Genomic DNA, 23216 nt, shown 5'->3' with positions numbered 1-23216 from the left:
CATGCTGCACTCATTTAAACTCCTGCCACCATGTTCCACCAGGATGAGTCAAAGGAAGTTCTCTTCTTTTTACTTTCTTCTTGTCAGGAATTTTGTTCCTACCAAAGAAACCACATGAAAAACATATACATATTATGTATACACACATATGTATGTATGTATGTATGTATGTATGTATGTATATATGTATATAAGTATATATATATATATATATATGTATACATGAGTATATACATCCTTCCATTCATTCATTTCCACATTCACTTTTTTGCTTGACAACTGACTACATTCAGTTGCTGAATTACTCATTCTTCAAGTTTACATTGGGTGGTAGATTTTCTGCTTTCTGAAATAAAACAAAACTATGAAGTGGAAACTTTACAGTTCTTTGAAAATTCTTTTGGATGGTGTTTTACTGTTTTGCAGAGATCATCATTCAATTCACAGAAATGGCATGGTGGCTCACAACCATCTGCATTTGTCTGATAACTTTTTCTGTTTTGTCTGAAGACAGTGACAGTCTACTTGTAGACATTAAATAAAAATAAATTAATTAATTAATTAATTAATAAGGCAAACTCCAAATAAAGGTAGCCGACATTATTTACTGGTCATTTTTAAAGTATTGAAAATGTTCATGGTTTTGCTGCAATGTTACTTAACAACCCATGTAAAAATTTTTGTGACCAAAGAGATGGCTGAGAAGCCAAGGGCACTGGCGTCTCTCTCAGAGGACTGTGATGTGCTCCATTGCCAGAACCCACATGGTGATTCACAACTGTCTTTAACTTTAGTACCGGGATTACCCAATGCTTTCTTTTAGTTTCTGTGGTTACCACGCAATAATGTGGTGTAGAGACATGGAAACAAGCAAAAACACCTTTATACGTAAAACAAAAAATAAAAAAGGATCATGAAAATATTACCTTTTTAGGTTTTCAGCATTTTAGCACTTCACCACAGTTTTAAATGCTGTATTTAATGGCTTAAAAATAAAAATGTGGATCAGAGATTGGCCACTAAGAGAATACAGAGCTCTCAGGAATGTTAAATAAACGGAATACAAACCCAGAGGTCTAAGAGAATTTTGAGAGAGTCTGTACTGTTATTTACTATCTTCCTTTCACATTTCCTATATCTTTAATAGGGTACAGATGTGGGAACTATGCATTACATTTCCTAGGTGAGTAGCAAATCAAGAGTGTCCCCGCGAGCAGGGACCAAGTTATTCAGGTTCCCAAAGGGTTGCTACCCTTATTCCAAGTAAGGGGGTGTATATTGGGGCCGCTTGAAACTAGCCAAAGACACTTTTCATCAACAAAACAAGAAAATTTGATTAAATCATTTTTCTTAACTCTTTCCTCTCTCCCTGAGTTAGCACTTGATCTCTCCTATGAATCAAGCCTCCTTAGACAATACCTTCCCCATGGGGATGGGATGACTCTTATTCGACCAGTCTTACTTCCTTCTCCAGCGATGCAAGAACGATGCAGCCTAAAGAGTCCTCAGTCTCCCGGAGGATCTCCATTCTCCATTGTCTGGTAGTTGGCTGTACTTCGGGGTCCCTGTTCAGGTGCCACTTGTCCCCGCCAGTGGGGACCCAGTTATTCAGGGTACAAAAGGGGTGCTACACTTGGGCCTAAATGGGGGGTGAGAGAAGAATGAGACCAAGCAAAAGTTCTGTTGTCAAGGTCTCTTTCATTGAGAGAAATGTACAGCATTTAAAGCTCTGAGTCAGGAATAGAAGTGGGAATTGAAGCTTAGGGTGGGGGAGTTTGGGAAGTGCCCAAGGATATAAGGTGAATCTCTACACTGCAAGATATCCTCCTATAACAAAGAGGCAACAACTTTCGGGGACATGTTCTTTGAAAAGGTCGAACCCTTCTCACGAATCTGCTCAGGGACGTCTGGTGTTTTGCTCAGGCTGAAATATCCTGTCATTGCTCCGAGGGACTTCCTGGGAGAGGCTCTTAGAGGAGTATGTGTGGCCAAGAGTCACGTAGCCCATTTGAGCTAAACAGTCACAAAGCTGTCCAGGCCCAAATCCATTATGGCTCACTAGATTTCCCCTCTTATTCTTTTAAAAAAGACCATTAGGTGGAAGTAGTGGTCTGAGAGAGATCAGACATTCCTCACAGAGTGCCCTGCCTGTCCATAGCAAGCCACTCTTGCATTTAGGACTTCACTCCAATGGCTAGGAATGAACTTATGCTGTAACACACCGTTCTGGGATATATGTGTGTGTTTAGGTGTGGGGGGGAACTAGGCAGAGGAACACTTGACCAGCACTTGGTATGTTTAAACGGGGTGTAGCCACCTCTGTGTTAGGATTGACGTCTCGAACCCCAGCCTTATCCATCATAGGATCACCTTGTCTCCCCCAAGGCACCACGTCTTAGATTGGTCCAGAGTCAGAGGAAGTTGCCCATTGCTGAGGATAGCTACATTGGTTCATCTTCTCATTCCTCTTATTTGAGCCCAGAGATGAAAGAGCAGGGGTTTGATGGCATTAATTTAAGAGATTGTGAAAGTTGAGCCTCTCCTGATAAGTAGTGGTCACCTCATCTGGTCCTCCTCAGCTGCTACAGCTATACCACCCATAGTCAAGCCACTCCTGTAATAAAATTTAGAATTACCAATTGTTAGCAACTACTCCAGAAAGTTCACCCACTGTGCTTGCCTAACAATAGACTGGGAAAGGGTAACTCCAGACACTTCAGACACAAAGGCTGCAGCACTAATGGCTGCTGAAATAGCAGAGAAAATGCCAAGGCCTTTCCCAGGACAGTTCAGGATCGGTCATTCTTCTCTGGAACAACTAGCAGGCAATGGAATCATGTCTGAGATCTGCAGAACCAGGGCAGAGTTCCCCAGTCCACAGCAGCGTCATGCAGATGGCACTCTTGTGAGACTACAGACTGCAAAATGACAACACCAGGTAAGGCAGCAAGAGTCACCAGGGGAATGAGGGGGGCAGGTGATAGCAGCTGGTGTCCAGTCTTCTCCAGCTAGTAGCAGTGCACAGAGGGTCAGAGGGCAGGCTGTGGTGGGATGGGACACAATGACTGCAGCAATGCCAAAATCTCCGTGGTGACAAAAGATGAGGGGGAATCCTCCATCTTCCTCCAAGGGCACAAGAATGACTCCAGGGACCCAACCACAAGAGCTGAAAGTTCATGCTCCCAGGATCAGCAAGTCTTACCAGCCACCTCTGGCAGCTGGCATACTCCTGTAGCATCCTGTAGAAAAAAAAAAACACAAAGATTCCCTCTTACCCATAAAAATACCTTGACAGAATCATGCCAATATGTGGATCTTTCTATTTCACCTAGGCAGAAGTATGCCTAGTTGTAGGGTACCATAAACTCAGAGTGTTCCTTGGCATACAAATTTTAAAATTGGAAATAAAAGGGGTATAATTAAATAATTGTATAGCATACAGGGTTGTAACTCCCCATCTTATTTATTAAGATATAGTTAAGATATTATTTATTAAGATAAGTCCTTGAGGATTAAATTGAGGACACTGAGCACTTATATTTATAAATTGACTTTTATACCAAATTATTGTCTCCAGCATTATTATTTTGGTGACAAAGAATGAGATTTTTTGACTAATTGTTACTATGTAAGGGATATAATCTGCCTGGTATCATTGACCTCCCTTGCTAAGGTGTCCAGGCAATCCAGTATGCGCTCTTAAATGGCCTATAAAGGAACAGTACTCACTGCTCTTAACCACTAAGCCACCTCTCCAGCACCACACCAGCTTTATTTACCTAAACATAACCATTAACTAGAAATGCCAAATCCTGTAAACAAGGTCCAGACTTAGCCTTATTTAGAAATCCCTGAGTTGGCAGGGTGTGGCTGGACATAGAGAGTAAGCAAATGGAGACTTCCTATTGCTGTGAAGGTGTGCTATCAACTCCATTACCATTTTTAAAGAGCTGTGTATGAGTCTATGGTTTAATTTAGTTGTCTGCACCAGAGCTCTAAAAGGAAAGTGAGTTGTCAGACATTCTCACCGAAATCATCACTCACTGATTTCATGTAGAAAACTTGTCTCCAATAAAGCATTAACTAATTGTAAAATTAAAGGGTTAGAATTATGTAAAAAAAAAAAAGAAAACATTTTAATCAATTGTAAAACATAAGCCACACATTGGCTATCTGTATGTGAAATGAAGCTTATTTTTTTTAACATTTTAAAAACTGGCTATAGCACACAATTTAATGATCTGTGCTGAAGCAAGGGAAACTTAAGAAAAAAAAGAAGTGATCAAATCATACATGTAGCCTTTTCATTAGATGAACCACCTATAAATACAGGAAGCTAATTTCCTATGGGTTGCATGTACAAATTTACAGGAAATACAAAAGCATGCAAAGAGTAAAATTATCAACTTTGCCTGAAAAATTTGTATATGTGATAGGCCAAATATCAGTATTTTGTAATAACCAATTTAATTGCTGTTTGGAATAAGATATGTTTTACCAGGTTTCTTTTTAAAATACTTCCAAGACTCTAGCCTAGGGGTTGGGGATTTAGCTCAGTGGTAGAGCACTTGCCTAGCAAGCGCAAGGCCCTGGGTTTGGTCCTCATGTCTGAAAAAAAGAAAAGGAAAAAAAAAAGACTGTATCCTACAATTCTGTATTAATACAACTGTAGCTTTATCTTCAATGAGGATAACAAATAAAGGCATAAGTCCTCTGGTAAGGTGAGGTCCTTAGCCAATTAACATATCCTTAGAAGCTTTAAATTAGTTTCAAATATTCTTTTCTGGAATAGTGTAAGATCTACTCCCCAAATATTAAAGCTCATTTTGGGAGCAAAGGTTTGTCGTAAAAATTTCCATATACACTGAAAGATTTAAAGTTTTAAATTCTTACATTGAAGAAGTGACAATATTACATAATATGTGGCTATTAGCCATTTTTTTTTGTAAAATTTTTAATGATATCACTTTATGGGCCGTCTAAAATTATAAGCAAGCTCACAAAATGAAAACTCAGAATCGCCATGATGTAAACAAATTGTATAAATCAATCCTCTAAATCTATCTTGAAATGGCAGTTGGAGTAAGCAAACAAGCTCTAATTCTCTCACAAGTTCTAAAACCTCATCAGTCCTGCAAAAATCTTGTAACAATCAGTACCTGTTTTTTGTTGTTTTTTTTTTTTGTTGTTGTTTTTTATAAATAAGTTTGAGTAGGTCAATGTAACACTGGCAATCTTTAATCACAATCTTTAAGTTTTCCTTGTAACTCCAGAGCACAGCCACAACTTTGGAAAGTAACCTGAGTTCTGAGTACGTGACTACGGACCTGTGTTTGGGACAGTGGAATTAGCATCAAAATATAGGTAACTTAAAGGAAAACCACAACTTTGGAAAGCAAAACTCACGTCCAACAACCTAGTCTGTATAGTCTCCAAAATACCGAGTCTATCCTTCATGCTACAAGTTCGACTGCCAATTACTACATATGAACGCATGATGGTGCTGTCTCCAATAGCTCATCAAGAGACATTGCCCTAAATTCTTGTAGAAGCCTGTTTTCTAGGATAAGAGTTCCATAAAAATATTATCTCAATTTAGACCTGTTTCCCCAGGTTGGCTCATACCATATGTTGTCTAGAATGACTCCGTCGAAATTACAGTTTTAGGCCAACTTTCTGTTACCAATGTTAAACCTTTTTAACTATAACCAATAACTTAGAAGCCAATAATCCATGACCATAGCATATAGAGCAAATTTATACATTTAGAACCAGTTAGAAACAAAATTGAAGTGGCTACACATGCCTAAAATATTTAGACCAAGCACCATTTTTACTATTCTAGCTGTGATTTTAAGAGAAGCACCTTGTCACATGCTAAGTCTAATAATAAGTCAGGGATTTTTCTAAGAGAAACCTTCCATCAGCTCCCATACCATAGAAGCTGAGGAGCTAGTTGTTGGTGCCTTTAGGATCAGCTCCTGCAGACGCTCAGCCACGGGCAGCTTCTCCAGCTGACCTAGGCTCCCAGCAACAGGCACAGGGCTCCAAAGGCCAAATGAAACTGTTTTTTATTAATATTTACCCCCCCTTTTTTTTGGTGAAATGAGTTAAAACCAAGTCAAAGTGTGAACGACCGGAAGATAAAGTTGTTTTTTTTTTCCATTTTTTTCTTTTGAACATGAAACATAGAACATTTAAAGAATGAGATACAAAAACCACAGACATAAACTGACAGACATGGCCAGTTTGGTGCACCAATGAGAGACAATAGACAGAAAGGGGAAAAACTAGATGGCGTCCTACAGAAGGGACCCAAATATCCTACCTGTGGAATCCAGAACCAGAAATAAGCATTTCTCCAATAGGAGCCAGCAGAGATGCAGGACGTCTCCTGCCTTTCTTTTGTTCCTAGGAGAGTTCTGAAAGTTTTTCTCTTTCTCCAAAGCATCTGTGGAGAGTCCAGGAGGACTCTTTTTCCCAAACCCATTCTCTCTCATGTCTAGGGTGTAAACTATCTCTGATCAGGGTCCAAAGACTAAAACATAACAATAAAAGAACACATACAGAAAAACACTTTACCATTACGTTGTCCCTTTTTTATTACAAGTTTTACTTATGCTAGCCCAAATCCTCAAGGCCTTTTCTAGATCATCTTACACCAATAACTGAAAAATGCCACAGACACTGGGTCACCTGCTTTCAAGAGTTTATTAAAGTCTTTACCCACCTTATTCCAAGTAAGGTGGTGTATATTGGGGCCGCTTAAATCTACCCAAGGAGGGAGTTGGGGTTTTAGCTCAGCGGTAGAACGCTTGCCTAGCAAGCGCAAGGCCCCAGGTTCAGTCCCCAGCTCCGAAAAAAAAAGACAGAAAAAAAAAAAAACAAACAAAAAACAAAACAAAAAAACAAAAAAAAAAACAATAAAACAAAAAAAAAAACAAAAAACAAAAAAACTAACCAAGGACATTTTTCATCAACAAAACAAGAAAATTTGATTAAATCCTGATTCTTAACTCTTTCATCTCTCCCTGAGTGAGCACTTGATCTCTCCTATGAATCAAGCCTCCTTAGACAATACCTTCCCCATGGCGATGGGATGACACTTATTCAACCAGTCTTACTTCCCTCTCCAGCGATGCACGAGAGATGCACCCTGAAGAGTCCTCAATCTCTCCGAGGATCTCCAGTCTCCAGTGTCCGGTAGTTGGCCGTACTTCAGGGTCCCTGTTCAGGTGCCACTTGTCCCCGCCAGCGGGGACCCAGTTATTCAGGGTCCCAATGGGGTGCTACACTTGGGCCTAAATGGGGGGAGCAAGAGAAGAATAAGACGAAGCAAAAGTTCTGTGGTCAGTGTCTCATTCATTGAGAGAAATGTACAGCATTTAAAGCTGTGAGGCAGGAATAGAAGTGGGAATTGAAGCTTAGGGTTGGGGAGTTTGTGAAGTGCCCAAGGATATAAGGTGAATCTCTACACTGCAAGATATCCTCCTATAACAAAGAAGCAACAACTTTTGGGAACATGTTCTTTGAAAAGGTCGAACCCTTCTCAGGAATCTGCTCTCTGACGTCCGGTGTTTTGCTCAGGCTGAAATATCCTGTCATTGCTCCCAGGGTCTTCCTGGGAGAGGCTCTTAGAGGAGTATGTGTGGCCAAGAGTCACGTAGCCCCTTTGAGCTAAACAGTCACAAAGCTGTCCAGGCCCAAATCCAATATTGCTCACTATAAGAGTATGCATATGACTAATTTCTAGCCAGCAACATATGACCAGAGACCACAGTCAAAATGTGTGCCGTTTTTCTTCTTTATGTTTACCCTCCCTAGTACTGAGGATCAAATTCCTATATACTTAAATATAGTTTCTTTATTCAATATCAGGAATGTATGTGTAAAGTTACAATACCTGGTGTTGGGAATTGTTTTATTTTGGCTCCCAAAATGCCACACTTCCAGACATTAGAGTCCCTGAGAGCTACAACTGATAATAAAGAGTTGCCATAGCCAATAGCTGGGCAGAAAGTCAGAAAGCCAGGTCAAGGGATTGAGAGAGAGGGGAGGATGAAGAAAATGACCATGATCCAGTGTTAGAAGGATCAGAGTTAAGAGCTACAGGAGAGAAAGCAGCCAGCAATGTAGGTGAAAAAGAATAGAAACCTACTGGAAAGTGGGGTGTTTCCCAGAAGGTAACAGGGCACCAAAGATATAAGATAGATTTAAAAGGTGTTAAACCTGGCATGCTGGGTAGAAGGGAGATGGTAGTGAGAGAAAGAGTTTTTAATTAGCCCAAAACTCAGCATAGGACTTGTCTCTGTAAGACAGATTGTTAAAAATACAAGAGAACTACTTTGCTTATCACCCAGTGTGAGCAACTGTTCTTTGTTCTGCCCCTGTGATGTTTACTTAAGCCCCTACTTGTGCTTTCCACCCATCCTGTCCTACAGAGAGCATTCCAGGATACAGGCAGCCCAAACCTAACCAGAGATGTTTCAAATACATATGCTTCATCAATTCTGACAAACTTTTAAAAATAATGAGGACCTGAAGACCTGACCCTTCTCCTGATTTAGTAGCTCTGTTCCAAGTACCAGGGGGCCATAAAAACTTTTGACGTCCCCTTATCTCCTGGAGCCATAAAACAATCCTGTAATTTGCAGTACATTCTCCTTCGACATCTCCCCATCCCTTGGGGGTCACAGCCTCTGCCTTTAAATACTCTTTCTCCCAGCCTTTCGGGGTCGACACCCCTGTCTCCGGCGTGGGATATGTGTCGGCCAGGAGATCTCCATAATAGATCTCCATAATAAACCTCATCTTTGCTTATTACATCCAAAATGGTCTCTCTGTGTCTGGGGTCCGCGGTTTCCCAAGATTTGAGTAAAGGTCTCTCTGCATGGGATCGTTCAGTAGCTGTCAGGAAGATTAGAAATGTCCAGACATTGAGTGTGTGTGTGTGTGTATGTGTGTATGTGTGTGTGTGTGTGTGTGTCTGTCTGTCTGTCTGTCTGTCTGTCCTTCATTCTCGAAACTAGAGAACACTTGGGCAGGTCCCATGCCTGTACTACAGAGCCAAAGATGTTTAATTGATTCACTACAGTCTCGTACATTGAGGTCCCAAGTGAGGGTCGCATTAACCTGAACACAATGGTTACACAGCCCACTCAACCAATGTACAGTTTATTCAGTTTCAACATCTTCTAAAGAAAAAGCAGGATAAAAGTTTTCCACTGTTTCTAGTTGTCACCAGAAGCTATTTCTCTAGCAATAGCACATCTTGTATCAAAGTGACCCGAACCTCTTTGCAGACTGAGAAATCTGTCAGCAGTCCAACTCTTAGGTGTATTAGAGGTGCTGCTGTCTAATTAACCTATAAACAAAGTTACATTCTCATGAGAAAACGACCCTGAAGTCCATGTCCTCAGGTTTACAGCTGATATGGCAGACAGAGCACCAGGATCCTCTGCTTGAGGAAGTTGCCTCCTCTGTATCTCAGTGTGGTGAGGATAATTTTACCATCTTAGGGTGCACTGCAGGTGTCAAGCTAGGAGCAGCCACCTCATGACATATCTCTAAATTAAAGAAAAATAGTGCAACCCTAATCCCTAGAGAATGGCTGAGCAGACAGAGGGACCTTTGGCGCTGAACAGCCAGAGAAATGCTGCCCTCTGTGGATTAGCTGCCTACTTTTGGGCTCTCACAGGCAAGGGAAACGTCTTAATATTTACAGAAGATCCAGTCTTTTCCAATAGCTTGGTCTGTGCCCCAATTAACTTAGGAACACTTAGTAATTAAGTATTAGCAATTTGTTCCACATTTCAGCTACATAATTCACAATGCCTAAAATGGGAAAAATGAAAGGAAGTAAATTCTTAGTTATCTCAGATGTAAGAGTCAGGGACTTTAGAGAATTATACAACCTTTGTTGTGTAACTGAACCTTCAATAAGTTCCTCTTAAACCTTGAGGGTGACCAAGCAAGACTGAGCCAGAAAGCAGCATTCTGGTTCACTTTTATACTAGACTTAAGGACAATCATACACAATACACACATCAAATACAGAAATTTTCTTTTGTCCTCTCCTGCTCACATGGAAAGTCATGGAGACAGAAACTCAGATGGTAAACTTCAGTCCAGACAAAGTAAGCCAATTAAAATAAGAACAATAATAAAGAAATCTGGTTTGGTGGCACAAACCTTTGCTGGGCAGACAGAGACACCATGTCCTCACTAGCCAGCCAGCCGTGCTTACCTGTCCTATTCCAAGTCAATGAAAACTCCTGTTTTATAAAAATGGTGGATGACACCTGAAGAGTAACACCTAAAGTTGTCCTAAGGCCTCCACACATGCAAGCTCACATATGCAGACCCACAGGACCAAATTAGCCTATAAAAGGTTTTTCATCAGCCTGGAGGATAGCTCAATGGGTAAAGGTTCTTGTGTGGCAAAGCCTGATGTAATCAGTTCAATACCTGGGACATACATGGGAACCTGACTCGTACCAGAAGCCCCTGACCTCCATGCTTTGGGGTTTCTCTGCTGCTCTGTATTGTAATGCTAACTGCAGTCCTGCAAGGCCTGCTTGTCCCAGAGACAAGAGAGTTCACATGGAGGCTCAGGTGATACTATGTAAACTTGTGTCTCCCCAACTTATTTCTGATAGGTGAATAAAGAGGCCAACAGTCGACAGCTGTGCAGAAGACACCCATGCAGGGTTTAGCATCCCAGGACTTCTGGAATCAGAGAAGAACCACGAGTGGCAAAGTATGTGAAGGGAGGTGGGTTGCCTAATTGGAGTTAAGAGCAACCCAGATGAAACACAGCAAATTATATAGTGAGAACATTAGCTAGAAAACAGATATAACAGCCAGAGGATCCATATCTGCCAAGCTCCTGTGCTGATTAAGGCTTAATTTAAACATAAAGCTTGTGGATGTCTTTTATCTGGGAACTAAGTGGTCAGAGACAGGGGAGAAACCCTGTGTTTGGATTAAATAATTTCTACAACATCTATACACACAACTCCTGTCACCCTACACATACAAATAATAAATGTAATATTTAAAAGGGGGATAAGGAACTTGACATCAACCATGAGGATCCAAGTTCTATCACTAAAACCCATGTGGTAGGAGGAGGACCACCTCACTCCTTCTCTTCTGACGTCCATATATGCACACTAACACATATAGACATATGCACACAGTACGATAATGCATTAATTAACAGATTAATGAATTAATTAAATGTTTTCAAATCATCTGTTCTTGACCCCACTAACTTCTCTCTTGCGTTTACACAGCTCACTTCCCCACATCTGCCTCTCCTTCTCTCATGCCTGTCATGCTTGCATGTGTGTTTCCCCTCCCTTAGTGTCCATGCGTAAATCTATGTTCGCCTCTACATAAAACAGCTCTCATGACTAGACAGATGGTTCCCAGTTTAAAAGAATTTGCTGTACCATCATAAGGCCTGGAGTCCAAATCCCTTCATCCTGCAATCACCAGTCACTGCAGCTGCCAGGAATCAGACAACATCCTCTTAAGCAGAAATAATGTAATACTGCCAGTAATTTAAAGAACACGCATTTACAAATGGCATAAATGCAAAATTTGTCTATTTAAAATGAAGCTCACAAGAGTTAGGAACTGGGTCATGAATCAAAGGGAAATAAAAATTCTGGTTCCTTTTATACCATGTGAGACAATCAAGTATTCTTATCTCTGCAAACCTGTTCCTTCTCATTTGCCAAATTTAAATAGTACTTTGGGATGTTAAATGGGAAACCATTTAGCAAAGAGTCCAGGAGCATAGTCCAAACACAGTAATTTACCAACTATTATTAAATTTTGTAACAAATGTTAAAAAAGAAGTAGTGTTTCACATTCATTTTTTTTTTTTTTTGGTTCTTTTTTTCGGACCTGGGGACTGAACCCAGGGACTTGCACTTCCTAGGTTCACATTCATTTTTAAGTGTTGGGCACAAGGCTTTCAATCCGATGACTTAATGTAGAGACTGAGATATAAAAGGAATTACAAAACAAAATTTGCCGAGGGCAAATGCTAAGTAAAAATACACTCCAACTTGAGTACCAGAATATAACATTTAGGAAAACTCCTAGTACAAAATGGGAGAAAACATCACACTCAAGATAATAAGATACCTCTCATTCCTGAACAATTCCTGAGTTCTTCTTGGGTTTTCCTGTCTGAATAAAGGAAGCCCCGGTAAGTTCTCTAATCACCACAATTGCATTTCCAGTAGAACATCAAAGCAACACCTAGGGAGGGAAAGGCATCTGTAGCTTTTCTTTCAACAACTCATTTTATTTCATTCTAGACTTACGAGATACTACTTAGAAAGTCAAAAAAATTTTGCCAAGGAACAAAATTCACTCAAAAAAAATGAATTCTATTTTATCTTTTGACAACAATAAAAAAATTTCAGAGAACAAGAAATGGTAACAAATCTTTAAACCAAGCACCCTGGAGACAGAGGTAAGTTGGCCGATCACTTGACTGTAAAACCAGGCTGATCTATAGGCTACTCAGGAAAAGTTCTTGCATCACTGAAAAATCCAGCCTCCAGCAAAAGGGTAGGAGGCAGGAGAGAGGAGAGGGAGGGAGGGAGGGAGAGGAAGAGGAAGACGGAGAGAGAGAGGGAGAGAAGAACCAATTTTATTAAAAGGTTTGGATTATTTGTTTATATGTTTCTTTGCCTGGGGACTGCAGTGCAGAGAATTTTCTAGCAAAAAAAGCAAGCAGAATTTATTTCTGGAGTTTGCAGGCACATTCCCACAGCAGTAGCTATCCGCTTCACTGCTAAACTCTGTATAGCATAGAAGGATTGGATATGAATCTCCTCCAGTTTTCTTTCAAGCTGTAAACTGGAGGCAAGTACCATTTCATCACTTGTGGTTCGGGGAATGAGAAAGACACGCAGGCTCTGATGAACTTTCCACTGTGTTTACTTTCCAAATGCTTTTATACTCTTTCTGTTTTCATGTTCCCCTTATAACAAAAGCTTCTGTGACACTATTTCTATGTAATTGTCTCTATCTCTTCACTACATGAATACATGGTGCCCAGACTCTGCTGACTTCAATAGATAACAGAGAAAATTTGAGACTCACATCCACACCCCCTCTGCCATTATGTTACTAGTCTTCACCCCAACTCAGTAGTGCACTATGAGAGGATTCTCACAGAGGTGTGTGGACAATCTAGTTTCTGATGGACAAGCTCTGTCCACATCACTTCCTCAATGACAACCCCTCAAACCCTAGTATATGCATCCTAATTATGTGAAACAGCCAGTATGAACCCCCTGACCATTGCTTAGGGCAAATATTTAGGCAGGGCATCCCCTGATCTCAAGTGCATGGAAATTTGTCTACAGTACAGGTGGCTTTGGGTCTCTGTGAGTAATCCCTACTTAAAGGTGGACTTGTCACAAGAAAGAGACCAGAGCTGCATCTTACAATCCTTAGAACTTCATATCTTATCAATTACACTCTGGGTTGCGTGGTTTCAGTTGCCACATATTCAAGTTACCATTTTTGTTTGTTTGCTTGCTTGTTTCTAGTATGGACAGAGAGAGGTAGCAGTTATACTGTGTTCTGTGTTTCAGATGTATGACTGGATGGTTGATTCTGTCTCTACTTCTGCAGTTACACCATCAGGTTGGCTTAGTACATTGAAATCTTCATTTTGTGGTTCAAAAATGACTTCTTCCCAATTCTAATTGTAGCATCAGAATCTCAGTACAAGTTTAGGTTATGCATAGTGTAGAATTTAACAGAAAACATATTGTTACCCTCAGTTTTAGAATTGAGACATAAAGCTTTGCTAATTTTCAGTTCCTGTTCTTGAGGCCATTGTGTTTGGGGAACATCATGTAACTACTAATTGCATGTCAACTTGGTCAGGCATGGGATGCCCAGGAGCTGACCAAACATTATATCTGAAGGTATCTGGAAGAGTGTCCTAAATCGCTTAGCATCCACACTGGTGGACAAACTGAAGCACATAACTGATCCTGTGTGTGTGTGTGTGTGTGTGTGTGTGTGTGTGTGTGTGTGTGTGATTGTCATTTTAACAGATCCTCAATAAGGTTCAGGATCAAAACGAGAACCAAGGAAAGTGACTGATGGTGCTGGAGAATAGGAAACATCCAATAGCCAGCAACATAGAAACTTCCCAGGACTCTGTGGACTGTGTGGATGACAGTGCACATCCTTTAAATCTAATCTCCAGGTTTCATCAAATGTTTGCTACAGTGAATGGTGTGAGCTTTGTCTAGTTTATTACCAGGTACAGATGGACTTCTTAGAAAACTGTCTTAGAAAACATTTAGACATGTGTAGAAATCAACAAGTAAAATTGAGTATTTTGAAAGACAGGAATCCTGTCAACGGAATGATGCAAGCCCAGTGTCTGCTTCCTCCACGTAGTTCTCCTTTCCTTCACCTTTATCTTTCCTTATCTTTGAAGAGTGACCTACAGCAAGTAGCTTGCCTTCCAAAGCCTCTGAATTATAGATCCATAAAGGAAATCAATGAATTTTAAATTTCAAGAAATAAGTATTAGAGTTCTTAAAGAAATATAACCAATTGTATATGTCTCTCTCTGTCTCTTTGCTCTGTATACACAGTCATATGGTGCACAATGTTTTTGTCTATAGTCTATTTCACACTAAGGCTACAAAACTGCTGAGGAACAGCTTTCTCTGTCTTTATTCCAGCCCTTGACTTACATGTGGCTCTCTATGTGTGTCTACTTGTCTAGCCAGTGTTATGTTTGAAAGAAATCTCAAAAGTGAAGATCTCACAGTTGAGATTCTAGTCAGCCTAACAGCCTGAGAATAAAAAATGTCACTGACTGATCAATCCCCCAAATCAAGCTAGGAATCAACCTTCATCTTTATTCCTCATTCTATTCAGCCACCAAGTCACCGGCTGTCACACACACACACACACACACACACACACACACACACACACACACCCAGAGAGAGAGAGAGAGAGAGAGAGAGAGAGAGAGAGAGAGAGAGAGAGAGGTGAATAAATAATATTTTTTGTAAAGACTCAAATGTCATAATCCCTAAGAATGAATCTTAGCCTCTAGTCAGTGTTGCAGAACAGAAGGCAGAAGCAGGCCATTCAAAAGGAGCAGCAGGCCAAGTCTTCAGCAAGCTAGTATGTTTCTAAGTAGGTGTGTCCTAAGGCAAAACAAGTTTGGAACCTGGGTGAGTCTGAACAAATGGACCATCAAAGGTTTATTTGATAACTTGATGCAGACATTTGCAGACTTGGAGCAGAATTAATGATAATGTTGGCATTCATTCTACACTCCGCCCAACAGTTACCTAGCAACAGACAGGTAGGCTTTGCTTGCTATAAAAGGTACTATTTGGACTCTCTTCCATTCTCTGATTCTCTAACCTCCATATTCTCCCTGAGCACTTTCACTTTTCTCTTCTTCCCCTACCCCATCTCTCTTCACATGTTCGAGCCAGCTTCCTCTCCTCTCCTCTCTCTCTCTCTCTCTCTCTCTCTCTCTCTCTCTCTCTCTCTCTCTCTCTTTCCCTCCCCCACTCAGTCTTTTAGTCTTTCCCCCTGAAAGATCCCAGCTGGAGTCTCAGGATGGTGCACCCCAAACACCGATTCCGGACGAGCCCCAAAATGAATTTCCTACACAGAGAGACTCTTATTTAAGTCTTGGGAAATCATGGACCCCAACTACAGAGAGATCATTTTGGATGTAATAAGCAAAGGCGAGGTTTATTATGGAGACCTCTTACAGAGAACTCTGGGCCGACATGTATCCCATGCAAGAGACAGTGGTGTTGACCCCGAAATTTAAAAGTCAGTGGTTTATATAGGGAAAGCTAGGGGGTTTGGCGCGGTTACACACAATTTCCTAATTTTTGCCATGGCTATAAGTGATTGGCTCTTTCAAACAGACAACACAGCAGAACAGTACGTGCTGACTGGGGCGTACAGGATTTTAGAAGGTAGGGGAATATCAGGGTTTCAAAGATATCTGGTTAAGGTGTGACTCTGAGTAAGCTGGAGGAGGTGCCCTTCTGTATCTTAGTGGCCCTTCAGACTTGGCTGTAGGTCAGACCCCGCCCTGTCTGAATTTTGAAACTTATTCTTTTAATTTTATATTTTATACCTTTAATCTGTATAATTTTCTTTTCATTCCCCTCTTTTTCTATTAAGTAATTCTAATCTTTGAATTTCCTTACCAAATCTCGTATTTGGTCTCACCAGTTGTCCTAACTGACTGGTACTGTTGTCTCAGTACCATTAACCACACAGCACCCACTTGATTTTTAGCAATAGTAATTAACCTGTTTGTCATGCAGGGCCAAAAACTAAAGTCAAGAAAATTACTAGTAATGGCCCAGATATAGCAGAGAGTAGGGTAGTCATCAAGGGAGACCGAGTGAACCAAGACTCAAACCAACCTTGCTGAGCATCTCTATCTTTTTTGTAGGAGTCAAGCCTATTAACTAGTTTCTTTAACACACATGGACCTATAATCAGAAGCAGAAACAAAACTAAGAAGGGTCACATAAGGGAAGATATCAGAGTAGTCATCCAAGGAGATCTACTAAACTCCCTCTCGAACCATCCCTGATGTGTTTCTTTGTCTTTTGTCTAACCTTTTTCTAAGTTTATTCATGGAGTCTTTAATTATTCCTGAATGGTCTGTATAGAAGCAACATTTTTCTTTTAGTGTAGCACACAGACTCCTTCTTTAAGTAATATCAAGTCTAATCTCCTATTTTGAAGGACTACCTCTGAGAGGGAGGTTAGGTATTCTTGGAGGTCAGCTAAAAAGTCTTTTACTCTTTTTATATCTGAGTCAATGGCAGTTCTGAATTCTCTATAAGCCTTGTATTGTAGGGCAACAGCAGATGTCTTTTTGCTGCCCTTGCAGCACCTAGTTAGTCTTAAATAATTCTCAACTCTTTTTTGTCTTATTAAGTCTTTAGCATCAGGATTCTAATGTGGACACTATCTAAACCTATACACCAAGGTCATGACTAGCTTTCAGAACTTCTAAACTTATAGACTGTGATCCCTGAGGCACAATCCCAAGAAGTCTTAGAAGTATTAACATATGTAATATTACATCACTTGTAATAGAAATTAAGCCTATTCGCACACCTATCCCGATGGAACCCAGGACAAACAAGCTGAGTGTCCCTCTAGGTCCCAGCTCTCAGCCCCAACAGCTTGTATGCGGCTGGTGAGGGCTGAGAATTGACAGCTGTCTGGGTGGTCAGCAGCACCAGGTATGGTCCTTTTCAGTGAGGCTCGAATATCTGGGTTTGGTACCATCGTATATAGCCGAGTCTCCGAGCTGGAACTGATGAGATCTCCCGGGGGTCCCCAGGGCATAGGCTGTTGTCAGCTGAGAGCAGATTTCTTTCTGTATCACCTGTAGGTCTTTTGCCTGGCATATAAATCATTATTACCATGACATGTTGTTTCAATAACATCATCTAATATAGTCAGAGGAGCTGAGCTCCCAATATAAGATCTCAAAGGGGATAAGGCTGATCTGGAAGGGATATTTCTTGCTCTGAAGAGAGCAAGAGGGAAGGACTACCACCCAGTCTGTGCCAGTCTCCATGGTCAATTTGATAAGGGTCTCTTTTAGAGTTTTATTTATTTATTCTATCTGTCTTGAACTTTGAGGTCTGTCAATATAATGTAATTTCTAATAGACCTCTAAATACTTGGCCACACCCTGGCTTACCTTGGCAATGAAAGTAGGGCCATTGTCCGACCAGATTACCTTGGGCATTCCAAATCAGAGGAAGATTTCTTCCAGTATCTTCTTGATGATTGTAGAGGCCGTCTCTTGTTTGGTGAGGAAAGTTTCTGTCTATTCCTGAAAAGGTTTCTACAAGCACTAGGAGATACTCGTGACCATATTTTCTTGGTTTTATCTCAGTGAAGTTCACTTTGACTTCAACTCTAAACTCTCTAGGTCTCTTTGTCTTATTTGTTTGTTAAGCATTTACTTATTGACATCTCTTATATTTTTTATTGCCTCTCTGGCTAGAATCTTAAAGTCTATTATATATAACTTAACTAATTGGACAAGATTCTTACCTAGGTGAGTACACTTTTGTATTTGGCAAAGTGAGTTTTTCTTTGTTCTCTGGGAAGTATAGTTTTCCCCTAAAGTGTATCGTTGTCCTTTTATCTTTTAAACATTTTGGGCCTTTTCTAACTGAGGCCATCCCTTATTCCGATCCTAGTTCTCAGTGGCTCTCTCTTGTAGGCCTGTATCCAGGGTAGGCTCTTGTATAGCCATTTCTCGAGCCAGTTTATCTGTTTTGTTACTGCCCCATGACACTGAATCTCTTCCTTTTTGATGTTTTGGGCAATGAATAATACTCACAGTTGTTGGCTTCACCAGGGCATCCAAGTGATGGTAAAGGCATCTGGAGCACTGATGTGCTGGGGATTTGGGGTTCAGCCATCCCAGATGACATTGTGTTGTCTACCATGGCAGCACCCACTATCTCTGACTTTCATGAAGAGAACTGTTCCTGTCTGTAGACAAGGTAGCCTCGGCTTTCAGCAGGGGTCAATCATCCAGTAGCAGAGGTCTTTTCTCTTCCCATGGGCTTCGGTCAGTGCTTGACACTCGTGCTGTGGTGGCTCCAGGTCCGGATTGGGCAGAAAGGTGACCAGATTGCACCCAACAGGTGGAGAATCTAGTCCATGGCAGCTGTCCAGTCGTCCCATTCTCTGGGACATTTTATTTAAAAGCAAAACATCAGCCACTCTAATGTGTTTAAGTTTAAGTCCTGGATTGGGTGATTATTGTCAGAGGCCAGCTGGCAGGAATGCTGTGTTCTAGGCAGAACAGCTCTAAGCCACAAACCTCCCAGCATCAGGTACTGGTGCACTGAGATAGGTCTTAAGCTCCACATACACAGTCTGTAGATATGCATACACATGGCCCCACCCAGCCATTTCAGCCCATGTAAGCCATTTTGGAGAGCAAATTTCTCATGAGCAAGGGATGGGGGTAGTCAGGGATGACCATGAACTAGTGGGTTACCGGGCCCATGCCAAGGTCCACTGTTCTTTGGGAAGTCTATAAATATTGTTTGTTGTCAGTAGGCACTGTACCCAAGGTCTTTGTATACTGGCTCAGTGGGGCATAGGAGCACAGAGTGTTGGGTTCCTGTATCCACAAAACAACTGGATGGGCTTCTCCTCTATCTCTGTGTATAGCCAGCACTCTAGGACCAAGAGGCTCTCTAGTGGCCCCTCTTGTTCTTCTTGCGGCAGTCCTGACCCAGTATCCTTTTCTTTGTAATAAGCACAATGAGTTTTAGCCAAGAATTCAGTTCTGTTACCAGGTACTATCTTCTTAGGTTTTCTAACTACTGTGGCAAGTATATGTTCCTCTCTTGTCTTTTATCTCTCTTTAGCTCTCTAACTTCTTTTTTAGTCTCTTTTTTTTCTGGCTTCCTTTTCTTTTTACCCACTTTCTTTCGTTTTTTTTTTTTTTTTTTTTTTTTTTTTTTTTTTTTTTTTTGTCTCTCTGTTTAACCTTACTTTCTCTGTAACTTATACTAACTCTCAGCAACTTAAAATAACTCTCTCAGTGACTTAGCTTAACCCTTCAAGTTTCTGTAACTTTCTCTTTATGCCTTTATCTTAGCCAGATTGGTGGGGTATTTTTTATCCCCTTGTAGATACACCCTTGGAGTCTGGTGGCAGACCTGGAGCACTCCCTACATTCAGGCGTCTGAAGATAGCAGGCAGAAGTGTGGGCCTTCCATCCGTGTCTGGAACATTTTTCTCTGGTCTCTAGTAGGATTGTGTCTTTCCTTGGTGCTAAAGAAGACCTGTAACAGTTACTAACAAGAATCTCAAATGGGATGGTGAGAAAACAAGAGAATCTTTAGAATAGAGGTTCACTGAAGAGGGCAAATAGCATTTAGTCACACAGCTAAGCTAGGAGGCTTTCTTGGGACAAACAGGTCTTGTGTCTGTGAAACAGAAAAGTGAGCAGAGGGGCAGCCTATTTGTTACCAGCTGTCTCTCTGGACATAAATTTGCCCTCAAGGAATATCTCTGTTCAGTGTGAGCTTGGTGGCTTTGACTCTCAAGAGAACCAGCATCCAAATGACACTAGGCTTCTAGTAACAACTAATAACAACATGATGGAGAGATGGTTAGAACCTGGGTGCTAGATACTAAGCAGCTGACAAAAGAATTGTTACCAGTTCACCTGGGGCTTCATGTCTCTTCTATCTAAAAAAGAAGTTGTTAATACTATAGTACCAACCTTAAATAAAAAAAAATCTATATCTCTTTCTATGTCTCTGAATACCAGGACTGCAGTAGTAGTACTTCACCAAGCTGTCTCACTTGGTTAAAGGCCCATGGAAAAGAAAACATTAAAATTTGACTGGGAAAACAAAGTTTTTCACAGTTTGATTTTTTCAAACTATTTTAGGGACTTCTCTGACCTCCAACCTGGGGCATCCCTCCTTAGGGGAGGAGGCTCAAGAGAAAAGCTAAAACTCCTGGCAGAAAACAATTTCTCTCAGACAAATTAATTTTAACTTTTAACTTAAGCACCAAGAGGATCAAGTAGAATCATTGATGAAAGAGCAAACAGTTTCATGATTTCAAACACAGTCGTCAGTCCAAGTTTTCAAACACAGTCGTCAGTCCAAATTAGAAAACAAAACAAAAGCCAAAAAGATTCTAGACAATAGCACAGAAAACAAACCAGACAAACAAGACCAAGACAAAGCATCCTAAAACCAATTTCCACAGATGCCTGGTACCTTTAGTACCTCGTCCAAACTGCAGCTTAACCTTAGCTGCTCCTGGGATGAGACGGACCATCTCATTTTACCTCCCAACAGAATTCCAGAGTGTCCTCTTGTCCTAAAATCCGTCCAATGGTCCACCATAAAAAAGGGGTTATCAAAGTCTGCCCCATGGCAAAGAAAAAGAACACCAAACACATAAACAGAATACAGACAACAGACACTAATAAGTCCAATCACACTTGTCCGCACCTATACTTAAATAAGCAGCCGAATGTGACCTCCGAAAGAATAGGATTTTTTGTCCGCTCCCATCTAGGTAAAAGGAGCATTCCGACTCCTCTGTTCCAGAAAACCACAATCAGGTCCTCATGACTGCCCACAGCCAGGCTCTCTCAACTGTCCTCCACCCGTGAAACGTCTTCCAGGGGCCGCACCTTGCGGACCCAGGGGCATCCCACACTTGCACAGCCGGAAGATAGTTACGGATCACTAAAGCAGCTGCACAAAGTCGGATTCTACTTACACTCTCAAGCACTGACCGGAGTAAGATTCCACTTTACTCTCTAAGCGCCGTCTCTAAGAGTGAGATTCCCGATCAGTACCAACACGCACATGTGCACACATAAACATGGCGGAACCAAAACAGACAAACACAGACTGACCAATGCAGCACCGCTCACACAGAAACACTCAGACAAAAATCCAACTCACCTCCAAGGGGTCTTCGGAGTCTGAGGTGGACGAAAAGATCCCAGACCAGCCCCCAAATAAAAGATGCTACGCAGAGAGACTCTTCTTCAAGCAAATAATAATAATAATAATAATAATAATAATAATAATAATAATAATAATAAGTAATAAGCAAAGGCGAGGTTTATTATGGAGACCTACTATAGAGAACTCTGGGCCGACATGTATCCTGCGTAAGAGACAGAGGTGTTGACCCAGAAATTTAAAAGTGAGGGGGTTATATAGGGAAAGCTAGGGGCTTTGGCGTGGTTACACACAATTGGCTAATTTTTGCCATGGCTATAAGTGATTGGCTCTTTCAAACAGACAACACAGCAGAAGAGTACGTGCTGACTGGGGCGTAGAGGATTTTAGAAGCTAGGGGCTTATCAGGGTTTGAAAGAGGTCTGGTTAAGGTGTGACTCCGAATAAGCTGGGGGAGGTGCCCTTCTGTTTCTTAGTGGCCTGTCAGTCTTGGCCATAGGTCAGGCCCCACCATGTCTGGATTTTGAAACTTATTCTTTTTATTTTATGTTTTAAACCTTAAATCTGTATAATTTTCTTTTCTCTCCCCTTTTTGCTCTCTCTCCATCTCCTCCTTTTCTCTGCCTGTACTCCGATCTCAACTCCCCTTCCCATGCCCCTAAATAAACTTTATTCTATACTAGTCCCCATCTAATGACTGGTGTCTGGATGTGCAGGGGAGGATGCCTCAGCATGGGCCGGCTGAGGTATCCCCTCCAGTACACTCTTTAAATCATAAATTTGGCTTTTTTGACCAAGCCAGGTCAGTCATTCAACAGGTTCTCCAGGACAGGAGTGAGGATTACAAAGGAAAAGACAATTAGGCAACATTTAATATTACATTCTGAGGCTGAACTAGCTTTAATTTTCTCAGTCTGCTTTTATGTCACTTTAATTACATGCAGAATGATCACATCAATTCTGAGTCGAGGTGATAAACAAAATTCTGTAAACCCTTTTTGGGGAGTAATCAGGATGACTAATAAAAAAGGACTGCCATACAAGCTTCAGCTGACCCTGCTCTGAGCTTTGCATTAACTCAAATGTAAATGTTCTTAATCAGGATCTATTTTCTTAGTTCAAACCCAAAGTAAGATTTCTGCCCCAGGATTTTTCTTTTGTTCTGATAATGTGAGATTCCTGCTAAGTGTCTAGAAGCAAGTAGCAACAGAAAGGTTCTCTACACTTTTTATAAAACACATCAATTCTAACAGTTGGAACTGTGCTGTATGGAAAGTTAGAGAAGCTTGAGTGATGCAAGCAGGAAACAAAACATTGTCATACTTCAGTGAAACCTCACTCTCCAGTACTGAGGAGGACCTGAGCTACAGTGTCCATAGCAGTAATTTCTCAATGATAGGGAGACACTTTATCATTGGTTATCTCCTTATTTTAAACTGTCATGTTTTTTTTTTCAGGATACGCACATGATATTTATTTATTCGATTGTCAGTTTTTATGTATTTAATGTGCATGGGTATTTTGTCTGCATTATGTGGTGTCCACATGAATGCCTGATGCTTAGAAAGCCAAAGAAGGTGTCAGAGCATTTTGGTTGTGAGTTCACAGTTACTTGCTAGAATTGAACTTGGGTCCTTTGTGAGAACAGCCAATGCTCTGAACCACTGAGCCAATCTC

This window comes from Rattus norvegicus, chromosome Y (genome assembly GCF_021556685.1).
Source record: "Rattus norvegicus strain SHRSP/BbbUtx chromosome Y, alternate assembly SHRSP_T2T, whole genome shotgun sequence".
In the NCBI taxonomy this organism is placed as follows: Eukaryota; Metazoa; Chordata; class Mammalia; order Rodentia; family Muridae; genus Rattus; species Rattus norvegicus.
This window is presented reverse-complemented; position numbering follows the sequence as displayed.